Genomic DNA, 14,948 nt, shown 5'->3' on the forward strand with positions numbered 1-14,948 from the left:
CCAACTATACAGGATCTGTCAGCTCCTGTGTCTAAGAGTCCTGTCATTTGTTTTCCATTGACTTTAATGGCCTTGTAAGGCCTTTTGTCTGTAATTTCCTGAACCCAGGCTACAGTATCTGTGGTGCCAAACCCTCCTTTTCTGTTTTGAGTCAGTGTGGGATTAAGCAAGTTTAGATATGAGAGTAAAATATTTGGGCAATCGTCTGCCCTTTATTAACTTGAACAGTCTCTTTTAGAGACCTTATCATGACCTTTATAGTGGTAGGCCTCTGAGTCTATTACACCTGGTAATACCTCAAAATTCTTTTTATAGTTTGAGCCACCAGCGTACGGCAACACCAATACTTACTGTAAAAAATTCATGAATTCCGTGGAATTCTTCCAAGTGAATTGCCTGCATTGGATGTCAAAATGTATTCAAGAGTTTTTGTATACATGTATAATGATTTCTGCAGAGTTTGTGAAATTTTAATCAGAAATATTTTTAACTTATCTGTTTAAATGAATAGTACAGAAACTAAAGTATTTCTGGTGCTTGTCTGAAAAAGAATATTTTAAAATATTCTATGTTTGTATAATGTGTCCTTTCAGATTGTATGCCATATAGAAAGTTTTAGATTCCTTTTTTTCCTAGGTCCTAATATTATTTTTCTTTGGGATAAAATGAAAATGTTGTCTAATTTCAAAAGTTTTGTAAAGTTTATGGTATGTAAAAGCCTTTCTGAGGTGAAGATTTAATACACTGATGTCAAACTAAATTTAATTATATGAATTACGTGTGTTGTTACACTTGTTATTTTGTAATCAACTTTTTAATAACTGTTTTTCATTTCTTGCATCTGAAGAAAGAAAAATACGGAATACTTCACAAATTTTCATATCATCCTTGTGCAATTGCCATGTTAATCTCTGTATTGTAATTTGGGAATACCTGCTGCTGAAGCATGTAGTATCTTCCAAATTTAAGCAGTTCATGATGCAATCTTTATACAGACTTATATCTACGGTTGCCTACTTGTAATAAGGAAACTATATTGTTCCTCACAATGCTACTGATCTTATTTCGCTAAAATTCTGTGAATAGTGGAAAAAAATATATTGTTCATCTTAATGCTCACATTTGCAAATTTTTTTGTCAATGACAATTTTAAGTCTTTTTCATTTGGAATTTGATCATACTTTCAATAATTTATTGCTAGGTCCAAAGGTGATGGCTTTTTCATATACTAATTGATCCAACTGAATTAGCTTTGTGGAGCTAATGGATTCAAAGTAAGCCTTGCTTAAGAGCTACTTCTAACCTTCTGCAGTTGACATATTCCCAAGTGAGGTCTTACTGGCACAAATGTCTACCTGACCCTTTATTCTTCTTCCATGTAGGAACAGACCAATCAGAATATCTTACCCTGACACCATAGATTGTTTTACTTGAACAACACTAATCTTAGTTACAAGGGATCATAGAGAGATGAACAGTTCAGTCATAACTGTTCACACTAGAAGGTATTTTATCAAAATATAATTGTTTATTATATCTAACATTTCACAAGTAACTAAAGCCAAGAAGGGGAAAAAATTGATCATATTCGTGATTACTTAATATCCTGGCCTGTCTACCATCCTACCAGGCAGGAAGCAGGAGAAGTCCAGATGTTTCTTCTCATTATTAGGCCTTAAATTGGTAATGTTTTCATCACAGTGTTTTCTCTTGCCTACAGGCTGTAAATCTACAAATAGTAAAGCTTTAGGTCCAACTCTATCAAACACTGAGGTAGAGATAATGTAATAATACTTTAAAACAGAGTTGCCTTTGATACTGTAACCACAACAGAACAATTCAAAACATGTGTCTTTTTTCTTATAGTATATATAGTTATATATTTTATATTTATATGTGCTGATTTTATATTTCACACAATGAAACTTACTAGAATTAGTTGATAATTTCACAAATAAATTAAAATTTATTTATTCCAATAAATAGAATTGGAATATAAATAATTAGGTTTAAAATGTATATTAGAATATAAAAAGTATCAACGCAGTGTCTTTGGTATAAACTTGTGATACATTCAAACTGTTTTGGTTTTCTGAATTCACATGGTAAAAAACCAATTTTGTTTTCCTCTAATCTATAAGGGATTTTACTCTGCTTCTCTGTTTATTGTTTCAATTCACTGATTCCAAACTGTTTTTCTCCATATTTCTGACACATTCCTACTGATTATGCCCAAATTTTTCTGATAAGATGTCTAACAAATATTATTCTTCTGCACGACCCAATGATTCCTACGATCCCAGGTACCAGTTACCTGCATCATCAGATAACAAGGGCAAGACTTCTCACATAGGCCCATGCAACATACAACAAAGTAATTGAAGACCCATTTCAATTTCTCATTTCCTATATTTCAGGGCTACAGTTCCTTGAGATGCAGGATTTAGCAGTAAGCAATTGTGAAATGCAAGGCAACTTAAAATGAAAGATGAGATCACAAATTTTGAGAGTATGTACTATGATTCAAACATTCAACTTACAGATGGCCAGCCCATATCAGAGAACAAGTTCACAAGGTGTCATAAGATTATTTTTAATACCCCTCCCCTATGATTAATGAAAGATTTTAGTCCAGCATAAGTGGGCCAAAAATAGTTCCTGGAAGGATAGATCCATAATTGGTCTACCAAGATCCAGAAAAATTTACTTAGAGTTCAAATATAATTCAGAAAAACATTGAGAAGATCCTTAGTGCTGCAAAACACTGGGGCTTCAGTACAACATGGTTCAGTGGTATAAAATGTCACTCTCAAACCAATGATAATCTACATTTAATCAACTGAAAGTTATTCCTTTACAAATTAACTTTTTAAAATCACATTCGCCCCAATAACATTTGACAAGTAGATGATACTTAGTGACATTACAAGTTTTTCAAGTGTAGGGAGCAAGTTATAATAGAGTTGAATTATTTACCCAGCACTAATGCCAAACACGTTCAACCATTCATTGAAGTCTAGAAATAGTACCAACCACAATTTGTGTTTTTCAGTAGGAGCCTTCCGGAAATGTGTTAAATAGATCATCCTGCCAAATTTCAAACCAAAACGTTTGCTAATAAAGTAAATGTCATCATTTAATAAGGCACATTTTAAAATGTCACAAATAGTTGTTTTATCTTATGTAATATTATGTTTTCCCTATCTGTGTAACATAGGGAGAAATATGACTTTAGGTCTTGAATATGGGTACTCATCAGAAATATGACAAACATAAAATCTGTCTTCTATTTCTATCACATTCCTATATAGGAATAAATTTTAGTTTTCTTCTTTTTCCAAAACTTATAGGTAGTAAACCATATGATACCATGTAAAATAAAACAATCACACCACTGTACAAAGCTATTTATAGAAATTGGTAGCTAGGAGTACATTCTATGCATTTTTTAACTTTCTTTTTGACTGAAGATTAATCTTCCAAATGGATGAGAATAAAATCATGTTTAGGTTCTTCTCATCTCCTGACTTGCAAATTGTTACTGCAGATGAATGAATTATGGAAATATAAGCTGACATCAGTTCAAGCATATGCAGAATGGAAACTCCATGAAATGTATATAAACCTTTCAAAGTATTAATAGACAGTTTAACAGGATGACTATCAGGAAGTTGAAAACAGAAAGAAATTATAGTAAAGACATAGAATGATTGAAAAATGAACAAGGGGCAAGTACAGCTAGAATACTCATTGTACACATATGATAACGGAAGTGGTAAATCTGAAATAAATATTGGAGAAGCATTTGGTTGAGAATGATGGAAGGAGTGACTGTGATCCAAGAGCAATGGACAATTAGATGGATATATTTAATTGTAACACAATTGCACAACCTTTTGAAATTCAGTTTAAAAACACAACAAAAAACAAAAACACACAAAAATCACAACCAACCAGAAATCTCTAGAGAGTATGAATATTTCCTCCCAAAATTTTAAGCAGTTAATGAAGGGTAGTCTTGGGAAAAGCAAACAACGCTGTCCAAAGAGAGAAGTTTGGGATAGGAGAGAATTTTGAACAGATTTAAATAGATTGTTATAAATCACAATCACCTACATCTCCTGCAAATAGTATCTTTCTGCTAGGAGTTCTCTGTCTGAACTGGATAATCCAGTCGTGAGACACACTTGATAGCTTGTGAAGATAGAATGGAAGAAACAAGATCAAGAACGCATTACTCCACTGGAGAGAAAACAATCCTCCATATTTTCTCTAATCTTTCTTCACTACTCTTTCTTCATACTTTTAAGTCAATTGATTTTGAATTACATTTTTCCTTCTTTCTTCTGGCAAAGTAATTGGTCAAATAATTCATTAAATATTATTTGCCATTTTCTTCTTTCATGCTGATTAATTGGCCAGGCGAGTCTCTGAAACTTCCCTCTTGCACTTGGTTGCCATGAAACAACATCTATGTCAATGAGAAGAAGTCTAATGTAAAACTTTGTCTCCAGAAAACAGCCCTAGAAGCTGTGATCACAAATATTTGGCTGTAATTTTTCTCTTACCTTGAAAGTCTTCTTGTGTCTAAAGTGCCCACAAACATAAGTACTCCATCACTTTTTGGTTGAATCAATTCTAAACTAAAAGATATATTTTGCTAAGAAGATGCTTAGAGGAAACTGAAAAATACTGCACTTTTATCTTCTATTGTAAGACTCTCCTTAGATACCATATCAGGAACAATGAAGTTATTCTATGCAAAATTATTTCAATAGATTATTTTTCTCTTGGTCTTGCGTTTGTTCACCAAGATGTATGGAGGAGAGTAGAGTTAAATCACCTATACCTAGAAAGACAGTGTCTGTTACAAAAGGTCAATTCTTCTATGTCCTGCTTCTATGTCCTCCTCTTAGCTCTTGCCTGATTTCCAATTAATCACAGCATCTTGGCTTCAAGTCTAGTGAAGCTGAAGGACTATATGTGCTCCACCACTGTTAAATCTTCATGATTTGTCTTTGAAAACTTTTTAAGTTGCCTCTTTTGGATGTGGAATGTATTTCCATGTCTCCACCCAATCTGTTCGGCATTGTAGTGAGCCAAATAGGCTCTGTAAAATCACTTAAGTTAGTAAAAATATTAACACAATTTAGGGCTGGGAAGTTGCTCTTTGGTAGAGTGCTTGCCTTGAATGCCTGAGACCCTGGGTTTGATTCCTCAGCACCACATAAGCAAAAAGAAAAAAAGCCGAAATTGGCGCTGTGGCTCAAGTGACCTGAAGACCTGAGGGACCTAGGCCCAGAGTTCAGGCCCCACGACCGGACCCTCCAAAAAATATTAATATAATTTATATAAAATGTTTGGACTCCCTTCACTGCTAAAGCCAATACGCTTAGCTAGGGCTTCTAAGAACTATGTTTTCTTACCTTTTCCATATGTTCAATTCTTTTCTGAACCCAAAACATTTTGGCTTATGTAATAAGAGAAGTCTTCACTATCTCATGTTATTAAAGATATTATTTTTTATGAGCCACTTAGAAATGTGAAATCATTGGTTTGAATTATATAATCAGATTTTTTTTCTGTTTCACTGCTTCAAATGCAAAGACATTGTGGAAAGTGTTACAAACAGAAATGTGTAAACCCAACACCTTCTTGCATTTTGGAGGGCACTTTCTCCCTAAATATTTTGACTCAAATTATCTTTTTCAGAGAATTACTGTTTGGTAATTAAAGGTAAATTCACAAATTTTGATGTCTTATTTTTTAAGAACTTGAATTAAATTCCAATACCACCTTGTTTCACACAGTGAGAATATAGTTCCTGGGTAAGGATGATTCCAAGGTAACCTACAGGATTTACAGCAATGTTTCTGAGGTTTTTTTAGTGTGAAAAAGAGCCATCTTCACCCACATTGCTTCCTCTCTACTAAGTCTCCATGGATTTCTTTGCATGAAAGCCTATTCTCCCAGGAAATTTTAAATTTTCTTAATAGGCTAAGTTGTTAAAAATTTTGAACAATTCAAATTTACCTGTCATAACTTTAAAACTCTTGAAATTCCTTTATTAGAACCGCGAATTCACCAATCCTAATTCCACCTTTACCTTCCAAAAGTTAACATGCTCTTTTCATGATATAGTGTCCATGCAACTATTAGTTTCCAGTAGCTTTGTACTGCGTATATACAGCCCTATAAGCTGATGCTAAGCAAAATGAATTCCAAGATATGGAGCCAGATTTTTTCATTTGTGGTTGTTGTTTTTGTTGAACTATGTGACTTGTTTCCTTTGGGTTTTTCCCCTATAGTTCATTCCTGCTGTATTTGATTTTGTATTGTGTATGCATATCCCTTAAATAGGGAAGGGAAGAGGAAAAGCAAAATTGTGAGACAAAAGACAAAGGGAAAATCAATGCAATAGCAATACTCGCAAGACAACATGTTGGAAATGTACCTTATAACTTGTGAGGGGTGAAGGGGTGAAGGAAAACTGCGAGAAAAATGAAGGAGGGGTAACAAGTTTGAAATGTTTTTTATTCACTACCTTACAATTACTGTAACCTCACTGTACATCAATTTGATAATAAAATTGAAAAAAATAAGCTGCGTAAAATGTAATTTACTGTATTGGCACAGTAAATATTATTCTTTATGTAGCAATATTTTAAAAATCAATTCTATTTGACATCTAATTCAAATTGATTACCTCTTTTTTACCAGAGGGTCATCAACGTGATTGTTATCCAACTAGAAAATATTTTCATAATATACTTGCCGAATTTTTCAAAAAAGAATAAATTTATTACTTTCTTATTCTAAAACAGAAAAACAGTTTAATGCTATGGAAACCCATAACTTTTAAAATTAAATAATTTGTTAAGAGGACAGAGTATATATTTTCTTCAAAATTCATATGACAAATAACTACTCATAATTACTCATTTTTAAATTCTCAACATTCCATACGTTAGAGATTCAAAACAGTACTTTTTTGCATGTTATAAAATTCTGCAATAGATTCAGTTTCCAATGGAGTGTACAGATTGAGAAGTCAATAGAAAAATAGCCACATTCTGGTAGAGGATAAAACTATGAAGCATCTGTAATAATTCGTCAAGAGTAAGCATTTTTTTATCAGAGTAATCTGTTATTTCTATGACTATCAATCCCAACATTTATGCCGTGAAGTCATCCTAGCCCAACATTAAGGGGCACCCTAAAATTCCTTAATTCATATCATGAATAGCTTATCTCTATTGTGAAAAATACTACACCTCTGCTAATGTGAAGCCCTCCGTGTTCTGGAAAGAATATCACAATAACCTGAGATGCATAATTTTTCCTCCACTGGTATTCTTGAGATCAGATCACTTGCAAATATTATTTATATTTATACTTTTTTAATTATCATAGATATTCAGGAAGCTAAGATTGGAAAATTATGGTTCAAAGCCCACCCTGGCAGGAAGGTTTCTTAGAATCTTATCTCCAATATACTTCTCCACAAAAGCCAGACACAAGTGGCACTGAGGTTGAAGTGGTAGGGCATGAGCCTTGAGCATAAACAGACTCAGAGACACTGTCCAGGCCAAGAGTTCAAGCTCTAGGCAAACCAATAAAACAAAAACAATGTTGAGTACAAACCCCAACCTAGCATTTTTCTCAATGTACACAGAGGCACGTAAATAAGGAAATGGCTTCCTGTGTTACTTAGAGGTTGAAAAAAGAAGATGTCACACAACTACTCTCTTCATACCATTTTAAACCAAACCCTCAAAAATTGCTTTTTCTTTTTTTTTTTTTTTCAGGTAAGGGGTAGGTTTATTCAGTAGGCCTGCTGGGACCAGGCAAGGTTGGCACTCCACGTGGCTGGGAATTAGAAAGAGCTGGAAAATTGAGGAAAGAGCTAGAGCAGAGAGAATGAGAAAAGAACAGAGAGAGAGAGGTAAGAACAGAGAGAGAGAGAGCTAGAATAGAATAGAGAGAGAGAGAGCTAGAAATGAACAGAAAGAGCAGAGAGCTAGAAACGAACAGACAGAGCACCTGGGCCTGTGGTAGGCCTTATCTAGGGTATGGGCGGGGAAAGGTGTGGCCACATCAAATTCAGATGTGACCTCTGCTAGGTGTCCCAGTTGCCTAGGTAACGCAGGTACTGGGTGGAGACTTTGCTGCGAGGAGGGTGGAGTCTGCTAGCCATCCAGGAGTGGACCTTACATTCCAGCCTTTTAATAATCTTGAAATAGGGCAAGGATTCTCTCTGGCTACTTCCTGCTGACAAGGGATATCGACAATAGGGGCAAAAGGCTGGAATTTGGTCCCCTCCCAGAAGGCAGTGAGCAGTAGCTGTCCCTTGGTGGATTGAGTCCTTGGGTGAAGTCTGGAGAAGTCTCATGAGCATTGAGCGGCTGGAAAAAAAAATACTAAACGTCAAATAAATGGCAAGAGAAGGACTTGGGGCTGAAAATGTTGGTAGAAATGTCCCTAGCTACTTCTGACATCTGGCGACTAAGTAGAGAAGTCAGGTGACAAAAGGCAAGAATATAAATTCCTGTTCTGTTAATAGGTAGACAGGTATAACCATTGGCTGGGTAGGCTTCTTACTTCCACTGACCTCCCAGCTCTGGTTAATTTTGAAAGGGCAGGCACAAAGTAGCTGATGTGATATTATCTCCTCTTTGTCCTCTCCATGTTTCCTTGTTCCCCAGACTGGCTGAGTCTAGGTGCTTGTTGCTCAGATGGCTTCTCCCAGTTGGTATTAAAGATTTGAACTCCATGCCTGGGCAGAGTCCCTGAGCACTTCTGCTCAAGGCTAGTGCTCTACCACGTTGAGTTACAATAACACTTCCAGTGTTCAAGGAGGTTTGAACTCAAGGCCTGGGCACTGTCCCTGAGCACTTCTGCTCAAGGCTAGCAATGAACCACTTTGAGTTTTAGTATCACTTGCAGAGTTTAGCTGGGAGATGGAGTCTTAGGGATTTTTCAGCCCGAGCTGGCTTTGAACAAAAGCCCTTTATTATTTCCAATTAAAGCAACAAGGAGATCAAGTAGAATAAGTAGAGCTTACCTGCTCCTATCAAGAACTGACCAACAAATATTCTGCAATGACAAAACTCATTAGACGTGATCAGAATTTTAGCATAGATATGCCCAGTATTTTAGAACCATGTAGTCAGTAGCAGAATACACAACACAAAACAAAAAAGGCAAATCTCAAAACCTAAAATTTTGACAACATTTAGACATCTTTGCTAACAAAGCACATCAGATGGTTGGGCCTCAGTTACCAGGGCCAGAGTAGAGAAGTGGTGTGGACATGGATGTGAAGGCCAGCAATGGTATCGATGCGCTGTTTCTGCCGCAGACAGACTGGTTCGCAAAAGGCCGTCAGAACTGTGGGTATTCCTCAGAGCAAAAAAGGAAAAAGCAAACAAAAAAAGAAAAAAGAGGGAAAAAAACAGAAAGAAATCCCAGCTATCCTGACTTTAAGCTCTTTATCCGAGTCACGGCACCATTTATGTTAGGTTTTTTATAAAGAGGTAACCGAGGAAGGACAGCACCAGCATGCTCGTGGTATTCAGGTAAGGGGGTAGGTTTATTCAGTAGGCCTGCTGGGACCAGGCAAGGTTGGCTCTCCACGTGGCTGGGAATGAGAGAGAGCTTGAAAAGAGAGGAAAGAGCTAGAGCAGAGAGAGCTAGAAAAGGACAGAGAGAGAGAGAGGTAAGAACAGAGAGAGGGAGCTAGAATAGAACAGAGAGAGAGAGAGATAGAAATGAGAGCAGAGAGCTAGAAACAAACAGAGAGGAAATTGCTGTTTTTTTTAAATTTATAAATTAATATCATCCATTTGTTAGCAACTCTGTCTAGATTATTCACATTAACATGGTATACATGAACTGTGGGAATTATCTATTAACTATGTTCTAATTATAACTCTCTTGAAAGAATATTCTAGGAAAATAGAATGCAAGAATCATTTGTGAATTTGTCCATTAATCCCTCTACTTAAAAAGAACTTTTTAGTATCCTATAGAATATAAAATTACAAACAAAACAAAAATACATATTTTAAATCTAAATTCTAATTTAACAAAGCCTACAAAGTACTACATTAGATGAACTTTGCTATTTCTCCAGGCTTAAGCTTTTGTAATCCTTCAACATTTCTTTGGAATCCAACAGAATGGTGCTTACTTAGTTTTGCAAATTTTTGGATGGAAATAATGAGCCATTCTGCATCTAGAATGTTCTGTAATAAGAGAGCATTTAAAACACAAATGAGGATATGTATAAGTTGCATTTCAATAGGAAACTTGACTTCTCAAAACATAATGAGAAAATTAGCCCAAAATTCCAACTGTGTATTCCTTTTTTGTTATTTGGTTTGTTTTATTGAGACAAAGTTGTTCTACCTGGTCCATGGAAGGTATTGTAATGTAATTCCATTCTCTAATCTCCTGACGAAGTGCTAGAATTCCAGGCTTGTATCACATTGCCCAGCCATAGTTTGTTTATTTACTCTAGAAACATACTCGCAATTCTGAACTTCTCCTAAGAACTTATCCACTAAACTGACTCTCAGACTCTTTATGTACTATTTTCAAAGATGTTCTAACAATTCACGCAAGATATGAACATTTTTATATGCACCTACAGGGTTTCCTGATTCATTCCTCCATGGATCCTATCCTGTTAATAATGTTGCTTGACTCCCTTACTATCACTGATTCCTAGCTATGTAATATTCTCAACTTTTTGGGGGAAAGTTCACTGGAGGGCTTTCTAATATTAAAAATTATCACTTAATTCTAGTCTTACTCAGGACATATTTTCTATTGTTTTCTAACTTTTCTACATATTCTGAGAGTTGTTTCATTTGTGTATTTTTGTGTGCACATATAAGTCCCTTTGTGTGTATGTGTATGTTTGTATGTATGTATGCTAAAATCTCATGCTCTTATTCAGCAATCTTGCTCATGACTAGTATTCCAGCTTTTGGCTGTTTAATTTCAGTTAGTGTCTCAAAGCCTGTTCTGCCCAGGCTGGATGCAAATTGAACTTCTCAGACTGCTTTACCGTTTTAGGTTTTATTTTTGCAGGAGTATCAACTTTTAAACTACAAACACTTTTGTGAGTGTTAAGTATAACCTGTAGCCCAGATTTTTAACTCAAGAATTAATATAAAGATAGATGAACATATACATTACATATCTTGAGTATACAATGTTAGAAATGTGGTCATAAGCTGGGTGTGGTGAGATCTGAGGATTGGGGTTTAAAGCCAGCCCAGGTAGGAAAGTCCTGGAGACTGTTTTCTCCAATAACTACCAGAAAACTGGGAGTGGCACTGTGGCTTAAGTGGAAGAGCACTAGCCTTGAGCAGAAGGACAGTGCCCAGTCCCAGATTTCAAGTACCACGACCAACAACTACAAAAAAGAATATAAGAAAAGGAAAAAAAAAAGAAATGTGATCTTAGCCACCAGATTCATTGCTAGTATAATTCCTATTTTTTCCAGTTAAGTCCATTCTCTCATACGTGACTTGCATTGGAAACAATCATTCTTCCATTCTCCTTTTTACAAAATTACGTGTTTATAAAGCATGATTTAGAAAGGATTTGGCTTCATCTTCCACATAGAAGTAATGCTTTCTCTATATCACTCCCATAAATCTACCTACTGGACTTGGCTTTATTGTTTCAATGTTGTCTTATTTGTAGAGTGTTCTATATTTTACTGAAGCCTTTTAAATAAACACAGAACTTCTCTTTCCTATTATTCCTATTGTTTCTCTTACTGTTCACTCGTGTACAATTGGGAAATTAATGCACAGCACATACACTCACAAAAAATGATTTGAGAACCTTCTCCCATTTAAAATTCACCATAATTTACAGAGCACTTAAGAACTTTGAACAAAATGTACTCATGAAAAAAGTATTCATAAGCAATTTAAATTTCATATTTTCTCCTTACTAAGTTGTCTCTGAAACACGTGTTACCTCATGTCCAAAAGTGTCCTTGTGCTATTTCAATGAAGCCAGAAAACATTCATTTTTTTTCTAGAGCAGCACCATAGATTGTTACTGGAAGTAAGCGGAAGTAACTGTTACTAGATGTGGAAATTGATCTCAGGAGATTAATTGAGCATAGAGGAATGACAAAGTTCAAGTTAACTTTTGCTTTCCTTTTTACTGTACAAGAAAAGAATTCAAGGCTTGAAGGAACTTTCTTTCTGACAATTTTGAGTGTGTTCTTTATATAAAACTTGTCTGTAAACTTGTAGTTGAAAGTATTACTAAAGGAAACAATATGCCATTTGAAGGCCAGCATAACAAAAGGAAATAACTTTGTTTTAAATGTGTTCTACTGCAAATAAACAAAGATATGGAGGTTTTGAAGTGTCTTATGGATGGATGTTTCACTCCTGAGATGATTCTCTTGTTGCAGGAGTCAGTTATCAATTCCTTTAGTCTGGTCCTGAGTTTTCCATAGCAATAAAGATTTCAAAAAACAGGATCCAGAGAGTATGATCAGCAAAACCAGCCTCTTATCGGACCACTACTCCTTTAAGGAGAGTCCCAAAGAAATACCCCGGTATTGTGTTGTTTGCTTGTTTGTTTACTTTGTGCTAGTTCTGGGGCTTGAACTTAGAGGCTGGAACCTGTCCCTGAACAGTTGTCTTTCTTTCCGACCTGCACCCAAAGCTAGTACACAACTGCTTGAGCCAAAACTCCATTTCTGGTTTTTTGGTGTTTAATTTCAGATAAGAGTTTGACAGACTCTCCTGCCTGGTTGGCTTTGAACTAAGACAGTAAGAAAGCTAATTGACAACAACTGTTTGGACTTCTCTTTTGAACCAAAAAATATTAGATGAAGTTACGATAAAGCTAATCTTTGACCATTTTTAAAGAAGAGAATATGTTCATCAAAGAAGCCATAACTTAAATAACTCAGCAAAAGTAGGTGCACTGAATCCTTTGAGAAGATTACTGTTGACTTAATCATTCCTTTGGGGGAAACTTAAAGCCATATTTGCACTTTTTTTTTTGATTGTGGGGATTGAACACTGATCCTGGGCACTGTCTCTCAACTCTTCAGCTCAAATTGAATGCTGTACCACTTTAGCTACAGCACCACTTCTGGGGTTCTGGTGGCTAATTGAAGATAAGAGTTTCATGGACTTTCCTGACCAGGCTGGATTTGAATCACAATCCTCTGGTTTTAGCTAGGATTACAGGCAAGAGCCACCAGCACCTGGCTCATATTTGCATTTATGTGCACTTAATGACACTATGTAGACAAAGAATGGAAATTTGAACCAAATGATGACATTGCAGGTTTTCAGAAAAATTGAGGTAGCAATAAATATCTCCTCCTTTTCCAATTTGTTACATTAATGACTCATGGGCTATGGGACCCTTACATTAGCATCCTGTGACATCTGTGTAGGTGTATTTAGTATTAGGAAATGTTCATAGAGAAATATAGAAAGACAGATTTTCAGAAAGCAAAGGATATCAGGTATGAAAGAACAGCATAGAAGGAGACACATTTATCTAGCCTAAGAGATTTAGAATGCTAAAACAATGAGGAATAAGCCTAGTTGATAAATAGTTCTTCAATAACCAAAAATGGTTCCCTAGAACTGTTTCTGCTATACCTTAGCTACTATCATTTTTTTACTTTCATCTGGAGTTATTCCTTCTCTTCTGTCACGACTGTTAATTAGCCTCTGACTTTTTGGTGCTATGATTGGCCAAAATGATTTCCAAATCTCACTTAGACTACCCTTCTCATTGTGATTAGGAGTGACAACTCTCAAAATCCTGGAATATGTGAATTTCCAGAATTAATCTACACCTGACATCTAAGCACATTCCTGGCATTAATTGCCCTGACCTATTAAACAAAACTTTTTTCAACACAGTATCCTAATATAGGTAAAGTACATGAATTAGGGACTATTGTCAAGTATCAGTATGGAAGGAACAATTATATATTCCAAGTTTGGGTTCTTTATTTTGCATTTACTAACTAAATGTTCATTGTTGTTGTTGTTGCTCTTGTTGTTTTGGCAGTCCTGAGGCTGAAACTCAGCACTTGGGAATTATTCCTCAGCTTTTTTTTTTCTCAATTCTAACCCTCTACCACTTGAGGCACAGGACCACTTCCAGTGTTTCTTTTTCTGTTTATGTGTTACTGAGGAATTAAACCGAGGGTTTCATGAATGCTAGGCAATCACTTTACCATGAAGCCACATTCCCAGAACACTAAATAACTCTCTTAAGATGGCATTAAATTTTCAGTCCATAACTATGTATCATAATTTTAGCCAGAAATTTTTGCTAGAAAAGGGCATTGATCACAGTACTGAATCCAGTAAGGCTAGATAGACAATGAATAACTAACTGTCACAGTCTAGACAGGGCACAGAGGGACTTACCTCATGGAGCTGGTACAACAGACTGAGCGAGACAGCTCCTGACCCACAGCCCACCTCCAGAATGAGAGGGCCACCTTGGTTCCAACCACATTAGGGACGCTGGGCAAACTCCTCCAGCACCCATTCAATCAGTTCCTGAGAGAGACAGAGAGAGAGAGAGAGAGAGAGAGAGAGAGAGAGAGAGAGAGAGAGAGAGAGAGAGAGAGAGAGAGAGAGAGAGAGAGAGAGAGAGAGAGAGAGAGAGAGAGAAACGAAAGAAGGTCAGAATTACACTTAAGCCAGGTACCTGTTGCTCAGGCCTGTAATCCTAAGTACAGTGGAGGCAGAGATATGAGGATTGTGGTTTATAGCCAGCCCTGGCAGTAACACATGTGAGATTCTTATTTCCAAAGAACCACTAGAAAACTGGAAGTGGTCCTGTGACTCAAGTGGTAGAGTGCTAGCTTTGAGTTGAGGAGCTCAGGGTGCTGCCCCAGGCCCAGAGTTCAAGCCCCACGACTGAAA

The 14,948-nt window shown here is 36.1% G+C and overlaps 1 pseudogene; it reads right to left on the minus strand.

The window, feature by feature from the left end:
• Positions 1-851: 851 nt before the first annotated feature.
• On the minus strand, positions 852-948 carry LOC138808665 (U6 spliceosomal RNA; annotated as a pseudogene).
• Between the last annotated feature and the right edge of the window lie 14,000 nt (positions 949-14,948).

This window comes from Dipodomys merriami, unplaced genomic scaffold, assembly GCF_024711535.1.
Source record: "Dipodomys merriami isolate MVZ:Mamm:240054 unplaced genomic scaffold, mDipMer1.0.p SCAF_465, whole genome shotgun sequence".
NCBI classification, from domain to species: Eukaryota; Metazoa; Chordata; class Mammalia; order Rodentia; family Heteromyidae; genus Dipodomys; species Dipodomys merriami.